Source organism: Chiloscyllium punctatum, chromosome 20 (genome assembly GCF_047496795.1).
Source record: "Chiloscyllium punctatum isolate Juve2018m chromosome 20, sChiPun1.3, whole genome shotgun sequence".
Lineage (NCBI taxonomy): Eukaryota > Metazoa > Chordata > Chondrichthyes > Orectolobiformes > Hemiscylliidae > Chiloscyllium > Chiloscyllium punctatum.
The window spans coordinates 14,281,069-14,292,173 of NC_092758.1; positions in this window are offsets into that span (position 1 = coordinate 14,281,069).

Genomic DNA, 11,105 nt, shown 5'->3' on the forward strand with positions numbered 1-11,105 from the left:
GCATTGGATAAACCAGGCTCAAAATTACAAAAGGCAAAACAGTCACCTATGACAATTGATTGCTTCAATCTTAATAGGGAAGAGACATAATGAGACTAGAGCAGGGAATACCTCAGGTGGTGTGCTTATGTGAATAAAGACCAAAACCAAATGAAATAAAAGCAGAAAGTGCTGGAGGAACTCAACCGGTCTGACAGCATCTGTATGCAAAGAAATGTTAAATGCTTGGAGTCCAGTATAATTCTTCAGTCGAACTGGTTAAGCCAAAGAGCTGTGGAAGCTTTCGCAAATGGTAACAAGAAGAAAATATATTCACTCTTTAAAGTCATAGCTGGAAAGGTGTATGTAAATACAGAGTAGTATCAAGAACATAAATGGAGACGTGCCATTTAAGAAGAAGATCAGGTTGAGTTAGGAAAATTAATGCAAGACACCAAAGAAGAGTCAGAACTTTTGGAGATCTAGCGTCAATTTTGAGCATTCTCGGGGCAACACCTTCCTGACTGTATCCCACTGTGCCATCACCTCGGCTGGGTCTGTCTTGTTCCTGGGACAGGACATATCCAGGGATGGTGATGGTGATGTTTGGGGCAATGTGTGTAAGATATGTGTAAGACAATGACCCGGGTCACCACAGAGTCTCAAAGAAATGAAACTGATCATTGACCTTGATACTAGAAAAGACAATGGCAGAAACAGCCCTGTTGACCCTGCAAAGTCCTCTTCACTAGCATCTGGGGGCTAGTGTCAACATTGGGAGAGCTGTCTCACAGGAATGTTCACAGAGTCATATCCTATACACCACATCCCAGACATCACCATCATCATCCCTGTTATGTCCTGCCCAAGAGCAGGACAGACACAGCAGAGGTGATGGCACAGTGGGATACAGTCGGGAGGATGTTTCTCTGACAATTCTCAACATTGATGCTAGATCTAGTGAGGCAAGGAATAGGGAGAGAGAGGAGTTGAACACGTGGCTACAGGGATGGTGTAGGAGGGAGGGTTTTGGATTCTTGGATGATTGGGGCTCTTTCTGGGATTGGTGGGACCTCTACAAGCAGGACCGTCTTCATCTGAACCACAGGGGTACCAATATCCTGGGGGGGATATTCGCGAAGGCTATAGGGGTGGTTTTAAACTAATCCAGCAGGGGGATGGGAACCAAAATTGTAGTTCGAGTATAGAAAAGGTTGAGAGTAGGGAGGTCCAAAATCAAGTTTCAGGAACACAAGATGGCACCGGCAAGCAAAAAGTTGGTTTGAAGTGTGTCTCCTTCAACACCTGGAGCATCTGAAATAAGGTGGGTGAACTTGCAGCATGGGGTGGTACCTGGGACTTCGATGTTATGGCCATTTTGGAGACATGGATAGAGCAGGGACAGGAATGGTTGTTGCAGGTTCCAGGATTTAGATGTTTCAGTAAGAACAGAGAAGATGGTAAAAGAGGGGGAGGTGTGGCATTGCTGGTCAAGGACAGTATTACAGTTGCAGAAAGGATGTTTGGGGATTCATCAACTGAGGTAGTATGGGCTGAGGTTAGAAACAGGAAAGGAGAGGTCACCCTGTTGGGAGTTTTCTATCGGCCTCCGAATAGTTCCAGCGATGTAGAGGAAAGGATAGCAAAGATGATTCTCGATAGGAGTGAGAGAGACAGGGTAGTTTTCATGGGGGACTTCAACTTTCCAAATATTGACTGGGAACACTAAAGTACGAGTACTATAGATGGGTCCATTTCTGTCCAGTGTGTGCAGGAGGGCTTCCTGACACAGTATGTGGACAGGCCAACAAGGGGCGAAGCCACATTAGATTTGGTAACGGGTCATGAGCCCTGCCAGGTGTTAGACTTGGAAGTAGGTGAGCACTTTGGTGATAGCGATCACAATTCTGTTATGTTTACTTTAGTGATAGAAAGGGATAGGTGTATACCACTGGGCTAGAGTTACAGCTGGGGGAAAGGCAATTACGATGCGATTAGGCAAGATTTAGGCAGCATAGGATGGGGAAGGTACTGCAGGGGATGGGCACATTAGAAATGTGGAGCTTATCCAAGGAAAAGCTCCTGTGTGTCCTAGATAAGTATGTACCTGTCAGGCAGGGAGGAAGCTGTAGAGCGCGGGAGTCGTGGTTTACGAAGGAAGTGGAATCTCTGGTCAAGAGGAAGAAGAAGGCTTATGTTAGGGCGCTTGAGGGTTACAAGGTAGCCAGGAAAGACCTAAAGAGAGAGCTCAGAAGAGCCAGGAGGAGACATGAGAAGTTGTTGGCGGATAGGTTCAGGGTAAACCCTAAGGCTTTCTATAGGTATTTAAGGAATAAAAGAATGACGAGAGTAAGATTAGGGCCAATCAAGGATAGTAGTGGGAAGTTGTGTGTGGAGTTAGAGGAGATAGGGGAAGCACTAAATGAATATTTTTTGACAGTATTCACTCTAGAAAATGACAATGTTGTCGAGGAGACTACTGAGATACAGGCTACTAGATTAGGTGGGATTGAGGTTCACAAGGAAGAGGTATTAGAAATCCTGCAGAGTGTGAAAATAGATAAGTCCCCTGGGCCGGATGGGATTTACCCTAGGATCCTCTGGGAAGTCAGGGAGGAGATTGCCGAGCCTTTGGCATTGATCTTTAAATCATCATTGTCTACAAGAATAGTGCCAGAAGACTGGAGGATAGTAAATGTGGTTCCCCTGTTCAAGAAGGGGAGTAAAGACAACCCTGGTAATTATAGACCAGTGAGCCTTACTTCAGTTGTTGGTAAAGTGTTGGAAAAGGTTATAAGAGAAAGGATTTATAATCATCTAGAAAAGAATAATTTGATTAGGGATAGTCAACACGGTTTTGTGAAGGATAGGTTGTGCCTCACAAACCTTATTGAGTTCTTTGAGAAGGTGACCAAGCAGGTAGATGAGAGTAAACCAGTTGATGTGGTGTATATAGATTTCAGCAAGGCGTTCGATAAGGTTCCCCACAGTAGGCTATTGTACAAAATGCAGAGGAATGGGATTGTGGGAGATATAGCAGTTTGGATCAATAATTGGCTTGCTGAAAGAAGACAGAGGGTGGTTGTTGATGGTAAATGTTCATCCTGGAGTCCAGTTACCAGTGGTGTACTGCAAGGGTCGGTGTTGGGTCCACTGTTGTTCGCCATTTTTGTAAGTGACCTGGATGAGGGCCTAGCAGGGTGGGTTAGTAAATTTGCAGATGACACTAAGGTCAGTGAAGTTGTGGATAGTGACAAAGGATGTTGTAGGTTACAGAGAGACATAGATAAGCTGCAGATCTGGGCTGAGAGGTGGCAAATGGAGTTTAATGCGGACAAGTGTGAGGTGATTCACTTTGATCGGAGTAACCGGAATGCAAAGTACTGGGCTAATGGTAAGATTCTTGGTAGTGTAGATGAGCAGAGAGATCTCGGTGTCCAGGTACACAGATCCTTGAAAGTTGCCACCCAGGTTGACAGGGTTGTTGAGAAGGCATTCAGTGTTTTAGCTTTTATTAATAGAGAGAACGAGTTCTGGAACCTTGAGGTTATGCTGCAGCTGTACAAAACTCTGGTGTGGCCGCACTTGGAGTATTGTGTACAGTTCTGGTCACCGCATTATGGAAAGGGTGCAAAGGAGATTTACTAGGATGTTGCCTGGTATGGAGGGAAGGTCTTATGAGGAAAGGCTGAGGGACTTGAGGCTATTTTCGTTAGAGAGAAGAAAGTTGAGAGGTGACTTAATAGAGACATATAAGATAATCAGAGAGTTAGATAGGGTGGACAGGGAGAGCCTTTTTCCAAGAATGGTGACGGCGAGCATGAGGGGGCATAGCTTTAAATTGAGGGGTGATAGATATAGGACAGATGTCAGAGGTAGTTTCTTTACTCAGAGAGTAGTAAGGGTATGGAATGCTTTGCCTGCAACGGTAGTAGATTCGCCAACTTTAAGTACATTTAAGTCATCATTGGACAAGCTTATGGACGTACATGGAATAGTGTAGGTTAGATGGGTTTCAGATTGGTTTGACAGGTTGGCGCAACATCGAGGGCCGAAGGGCCTGTACTGCGCTGTAATGTTTTATGTTCTATGTTCTATCTCATCAAATCTCAGAGCTGCAGGTTAAACCTCCTACTGATTACCACGTACCGTCCTCCCACAGCTGATGAATCAGTACTCCTCCATGTTGAACAGCACTTGGAGGAAGTGCTGAGGATGGCAAGGGTACAAAATGTCCTCTGGGTGGGGGATTTTGGTGTCCATCAACAAGAGTGGCTCAGCAGCAATACTGCTGATCAAGCTGATCAGGTACTAAAGGGCATAGCTACTAGACTGGTCTGCTGTAGGTGGTGAGGGAACCAACAAGAGGGAAACACATACTCAATCTCATCCTTATTAATTACTTCCCAATTACTAATCTGCTGGCTGCATTGGTCAGAATGAATACCACAGTCCATGTGGAGATGTTGACCAGCCTTCACATCGAGAATACCCGCCATCGTATTGTGTGGCACTTGCTGTTGCAGGAGGTGTAAAACCTGCGCCCACACCTCCCCCCTCACCTCCATCCAAGGCCCCAAAAGGATCCTTCCACATCCAGCAGAGATTTTCCTGCACTCCCTGCCGTGTCCATTGCTCTCGATGTGGTCTCCTCTACATAAGACCATAAGACCATACATCTGGGAGACAGGACGCAAAGTCACATAACGTTTCAGGGAAAGTCTCTGGGACACATGCACCAAACAACCTCACTGCCCTGTGGCCAACCACTTCAACTCCCCCTCCCACTCCGCCAAGGCTATGCAAGTCCTGGACCACCTCCATTGCTAAATCCATGCCACCTGATGACTGGAGGAAGAACGCCTCACCTTCCGCCTTGTGACCCTTTGACCACACGGCATCAACGTCGACATCACCAGTTTCCTCATTTTCCGTCTCTCCACCTCATCCCAGATCTAACCCTCCAACTTGGCATCTCCCTCTTGAACTCTTCGACCTGTCCATCTTCCTTCCCACCCATCCGGTCCACCTTCCCCACCGACCTATCACCATCACCCCCCCCACCACCCGCATGTACATATTACCTTCCCAGCTACCCCCAACCCTCACCCTCCCATTTATCTCTCAGCCCCCTTCCCCCTCACCCACATTCCTGATGAAGGGCTTATGCCTAAAATGTCAACTCTGCTGCTCCTTGGATGCTGCCTGACTTACTGTGCTTTTCCAGTGCCACACTTTTTGACTTTGTAGTGACAGAATGGCTTGCTAGGTCATTGCAGAGGGCAGTTAAGAGTCAACCGCATGGCTGTGAGTTTGGGGTCACGTGTATTTCTCTGACAATTGACAATGATTTCATGGTCATCAGTAGGTTCTTAATTCCAGATTCTTTTTAAAGATCTAATGAGTTTCTCCAGCACTTTCTGTTTTTATTTGGCACAAAGAAACTCATTTCAAAAGTACTCTTTCTTTCAAAAAGTGACATAGTAATCGGTTAAAGAAAACATATACATGACAAAACTGGACCTGAACAGCCATTTCCATCCTATGTTTTTCTATTCACTTGCGGGATGTGGGCATTACTCGCTGGCCAACGTTTACTGTCTGAATTGACCTTGAGACGGTGATGGTGAACTGCTGCAGTCCATCTGCAGTAGATAGACCCACAATGCTGTTAGGGAGGCAATCCCAGGATTTTGACCCAGTGACAGTGAAGGAATGGTGATATATTTCAAAGTCAGAATAGTGAGTGACTTGGTGGGGAACTTGCAGAAGGCTGGAGTTGATTTCTCATTAGAGAATTCCTTTAAAGGCTGAGACAAGACAAACACCCAGAGCTTGTGAGATCATGTTCAAATAATGACTGAAATCAGTCAGTGGCAAAAATAGCCTCTTTTATTCAGCGATCCCAGCACAAGTTTGAGGCGGCAATAGAATCCCGAAATACAGTTCTTACACTAACCTTTTTACATGCACTTCTTACATAGATTAAAATTCCACTACTATGACGTGACATTGTTTTATCCATAATACACAAAGGTTTGAGGGGCTTCTGTCCAGGGAGATAGGAGATGGGTTAAAACATGTGCTAAGTGCTGGCTGCTACTCCTGATGGGATTAAAAGGGTCTGTCCGGTCTGCTTGCATAATTAAGAGATGCTTGTCTTTTTGTCTTTTAAGTTAATAAATGTTAGTAAAAACTACTAGGCTGATATGCTCTAAATAAGTTAAACATTGCAGCTGGACTTAACAAAAGAATAAGGGATTACTGCAGCTGGGTTGTGAGATTTGTTTACTATTTGCCAGTGAGTTTCATTCATTCATGTAATTTCACAGAAACCTATTTTGTCTGTTAAGGGGATAGTGACCCTATTAAAGGGTATTCAACAAGTACATACTAACTGAGGAAACTGGTGTTCTGTAATCTATTGCAGGTCCAGGAGATGGTTGGTGAGGGCTGATTAATATTCCACATTTACACCACACTCTGCATCCGAAAAGCTAAGAGCATTGTGGGAAACCCCACACACCCCTCACACCCCACACACCCCTCACTCAAACTCTTCTCCCTCCTGCCATGTGGCAGAAGATGCTGGAGCATTCCGTCTCACAGCCAGATTAGATTACTTACAGTGTGGAAACAGGCCCTTCAGCCCAACAAGTCCACACCGACCTGCCGAAGCGCAACCCACCCAGACCCATTCCCCTACATTAACCCCTGCACCTAACACTGCAGGCAATTTAGCATGGCCAATTCACCTAACCTGCACCTTTTTGGACTGTGGGAGACTGTTCCACGCAGACACTGGGAGAATGTGCAAACTCCACACAGTCAGTCGCCTGAGGCAGGAATTGAACACGGGTCTCTGGTGCTGTGAGGCAGCAGTGCTAACCACTGTGCCACCGTGCAGATTGTGCAACAGTTTCTTCCCCAAAGCCCTCAGGCTCCTTAACACAGTATAATCGGACATTTTCCCATCTGAAATTCTTTCGCTATGCTGCCACACAAATGTCTATTATTCATCATTCTTCTATTACACTGTAACTTGCGTGTTTTGCACTTCTTATGTACTTTATGCTGTGAACGATTGTGTAGTCTGTGCTGTCCGTGTAGCATCCTCAGTCCTAGAGGAACACTGTTTCATTTTTACTGTATCAGTTGTACATGGTAGAAATGACAAATAAAAGCTACTCTGCTCTATAATATTATAATGTTTCCTGGAGACTTGTTTGGGATGATATTGTTCTGTATACTACACTTCTTCAGAGATAAACATTGCTTGTAGCAAGGGCTGATAAGGTGTGAAAGTACAGTAATGGACTTGAAAGGGTTGTTTTAATTTGGTGTATCATATGATAATAAAAAATGACAGAACTGCAGTTTTATGAATCAATGAAACCATGTTATAAGAGGGAGTTATGAATGAATGAAACAGCAACGTGGTGTTCGCTTCTGAGTGGATTAGTAAACTGACCTAGAATACAAGCTTTACATTGGGATTGTAATCATTTCGTAAAATATTTGTTTAGATAATCTGACTTTTTTCTAGGTGAATTTTAAAGCTTACTTAACATTTTTTTAATGTAATATTTACATTTTCTGACAACCTACTTCTCAGTGGATTTGTAAATTGAATTATCCCGAAGTAGAAATTGTTACATTACCTTCCTTTATAGGAGAATATATAAAACCAACATTATCACTGCATGGATTCATGATCACAACACTGCTTTCTAGATTAATTGCTTGACTATATGTTATATAATATTGGAATCATTATGATAATGTTATCCAGGATTAATTATTAGAATAAAATGGTATTACGTAGCAGTAAAAAGTTGTATACTCACATTTAATGTCTCTGACCCAGGAACAAATCAATAAAAACATTCTAGAATTCTGAAATAAAGATTCTAGGTCGTGATATTCATTCATTGAAATAATTATTTTAGTTAACTTGTCCCTGAGGAGAGAATTTTAGGACCAAGTCTAAAATGCTGCATTCTTTCTTATTTATTGATGGGATATGGGCTTCATGGATTGGGCCAATTTATATTGCCCATCCTTAATTGCCCTTGGAAAGTTGGTGGTGATTTAAAATCCTCTCCTACTTCAGGTTTTACCCTTTTAATGTGAGATGTTTGTCTTGTGGTCATGTTGCTGAATTGGGCTAATATCCTGGGATGCAGTTTCAAATCCCATCATGGTAGACTGTGAATTTTAAATTTGATAAAAGACTAGAATTTTTAAAAAGCTGGTCTAATGATAATAATGTTACTACTATTACTGTTAGTACTGTAATAATGTTATTACTATTACTGTTACTACTATAATAATGTTACTACTATTGATTGTCATAAAGACCCACCTGATTTTCACTTAAAGTCATAACGATGTAAACACGGAAACAGACCCTTCAGTCCAATTTGTCTGCACCGACCAGATATCTCAACCTAATCTAGTCCCATTTGCCATCATTTGGCCCATATCCCTCTAAACCCTTCCCATTCATGTACCAATCCAGATGTATTTTAAATATTGTAATTGTACCAGCCTCCACCACTTCCTCTGGCAGCTCATTCCATACATGCACCACCCTCTGTTTGGAAAAGTTGCCCCTTCGATCCATTTTAAATCTTTCCTCTCTCACCCTAATCCTATGCCCTTTAATTTTAGGCTCCCCTATCCTGGTGAAAAAAAGCCTTGTGTATTCACCCTATCCACGTCCCTCATGATTTTATAAACCTCTGTAAGGTCATCCCTCAGCCCCAGCCTATTCAGCTTCTCCCTATAGCTCCAACTTTCTAACTCCGTCAATATTCTTGAAGTTTTTTTCTATATCCTTTCAAGTTAAATCGCATCGTTCTGAGAGCAGGGAGACTAGAATTGAATGCAGTATTCTAAGGTGGTCTAACCAACGTTCTGTACAGCTGCAATGTGACCTCTCAACTACTATAGTCAATGCACTTATCAATAAATATCTGGGGAGGAAATCTGCCATCCTTACCCGGTCTGTTCAAGCTGTGATTCCAGATCCACAGCATAAGGGTCACTCTAAACTATCCACTGAAAATACCCTGGAAAGCTACTGAGGTCAGAGGCAATTAGGAATGGACAACATATGCTGACATTACCAGCAACAGCCAAATCCATGTGGAAAATAAAAACAATGTTAACTGGATAACTTCATCTTGCTGAGAGGATAATGATAGTAGAATCATCAACACACAGATTAATGCCAACGCTTTTGACACTTGCCAGCATAAAACTAAAGTTGCTATAGTGCCAGAGGATTGCTATCTCATTAGCCAGAGACTGGGAATTGTTTAAAATGAGGATCACCATACCTCAGGGTCAAGGCAGGAGGAGAGTCCTTCAGGGTAACCTCACTCAGTGTGGGAATTGAACCCACACTATTGGCATCACAAATTGGCTGTCCAGCCAACTGAGCTAACCAGGACCCTATCATAAAGTTGCTGTAGTTCTACTGGACTACAGGATGGCCCTCACATGAGAGAGAGAGAGAGAGAGAGTCACCTTAAGGGGGTTTAACCTGAGGGTCACCACACATCAAATAAGGGGAGAGGTCGAGAAGGAGAGTCTTCCATGCTACCTTCAGCCAGTGTGGGGATTGTGCCCACGATGTTGGTGCCAATCCACATTGCAAACTAATATCCAGCCAAATGACCACAGCCATCATAATGTTCAATGAAGAATACTTGTAGACTTTGGTGTTACCCACCATCCCATGTGGATTATACAAGAGCTGCACAGAAATGCTTCTGAATTTCTCAGATTTGGCACAGAAATAAATTCCAGATTGAGAAGGGAGTCAGACTGGACTGTATTCTGTCACTGACATGATGCTTTTAGTGAAAACCGCAAAAATGTGTTAGGGATTGGGGCCACAGAGATTGTGACCTGTTAGAGTAAACCTGAAGCTGTTATAAATACATCAAAGTTCCATGGCTATCATTCAGGCTTCGGAGTTTGTGACCTCCAAGATTTTGGCTCCTCACTTGGAGACCAGCCACCCACTTCGGGAAGCCCGAGGTTAAAACTATGGAAAGCCGAGTCAAAATGCAGATTGAGACATTTGCACTGAACATAAAGGAGACAAAATCAACATTATAGTGCTCGATGGCAAAGGAAAGTCACGATTGGAAGTACTGGGATAGAGGCAAGAGACATATTCAGTCTAATTGCCAGTGCAGGGCTCCCTCAGTACTGACCCTCTGACAGTGCAACACCCCCTCAGTACTGACCCTCTGACAGTGCAGCACTTCCTCAGTACTGACCCTCTAACAGAGTGGCACTCCCTCAGTACAGACCCTGGACAGCGTGGAACTCCCTCAGTACTGACTCTCTTGACAGTGCAGCGCTCCCTCAGTTATGACCCTCTGAGTGCAGCACTACCTCAGTACTGACCCTCTGACAGTGCAGCAGCACTCCCTCAGTACTGACCCTCTAACAGTGTGGAACTCCCTCAGTACTGACCCTCTGACAGTGCAGCACTCCCTTAGCACTGACTCTCTTGACAGTGCAGCACTCCCTCAGTACTGACCATCGGACAGTGCGGCACTCCCTCAGTACTTCACCATCTGACAGTGCAGCACTCCTTCAGTACTGCTGCTCTGACAGTGCAGTACTCCCTCAGTACTGACCCTCTGACAGTGTACACTTCCTCAGTACTGACCCTCTGACAGAGCAGCACTCCCTCAGTACTGACCCTCTGACAGAGCAGCACTCCCTCAGTACTGACCCTCTGACAGTGTACACTTCCTCAGTACTGACCCTCTGACAGAGCAGCACTCCTTCAGCACTGATCCTCTGATAGTGCAGCATTCCCTCAGCACTGACCCTCTGACAGTGCGGCACTCCCTCAGTACTGACCCTCTGACAGTGCGGCACTCCCTCAGTATTGACCCTCTGACAGTGCAGCATTCATGTCTGTGTCAAAGGACCTCTCCCACTCACTGCCTTAATTTTGTTTGCTGAGGGTTAGAAAGTTCATCCCTTTGACCATCTCAGTGACAACCACCTCACCCACTGTTATAAATACTCAGCCCCTGTTTACATCATCTGAACCTCTGATCACTTGTGAAATTCTAAACAATCAGATGGTAGCC